The sequence below is a fragment of the Etheostoma spectabile genome, chromosome 9, assembly GCF_008692095.1.
Source record: "Etheostoma spectabile isolate EspeVRDwgs_2016 chromosome 9, UIUC_Espe_1.0, whole genome shotgun sequence".
Lineage (NCBI taxonomy): Eukaryota > Metazoa > Chordata > Actinopteri > Perciformes > Percidae > Etheostoma > Etheostoma spectabile.
Genome location: NC_045741.1, coordinates 21,386,347 through 21,386,563, shown reverse-complemented (window position 1 = coordinate 21,386,563; position 217 = coordinate 21,386,347). Strand labels below are relative to the sequence as shown.

General features: G+C 33.2%; 1 protein-coding gene across 2 annotated transcripts in view; it reads left to right on the top strand.

Moving 5' to 3' along the window:
• The window catches only part of insrb (insulin receptor b), a 91,564-nt gene that overhangs the window by 27,109 nt on the left and 64,238 nt on the right, over nt 1-217 (top strand). The window lies entirely within an intron of this gene.

The following is a 217-nucleotide window of genomic DNA, read 5'->3' as shown; positions in this document are numbered from 1 at the left end:
TCCATGAGTACATTGCAAACAGAAACTGCTAATACTTGATTTGGCATACTTGTAATTGGTTTCAATTTGTCAAAATGTAAAGTAATTGAAAGTAGGGCAGGGCAATATGTTGATTTGTATCGATATCGCAATATGAGACTAGATATCGTCTTAGATTTTGGATATATTGTAATATCGTAATATGGTAAGTGTTGTCTTTACCTGGTTTTACAGGCTG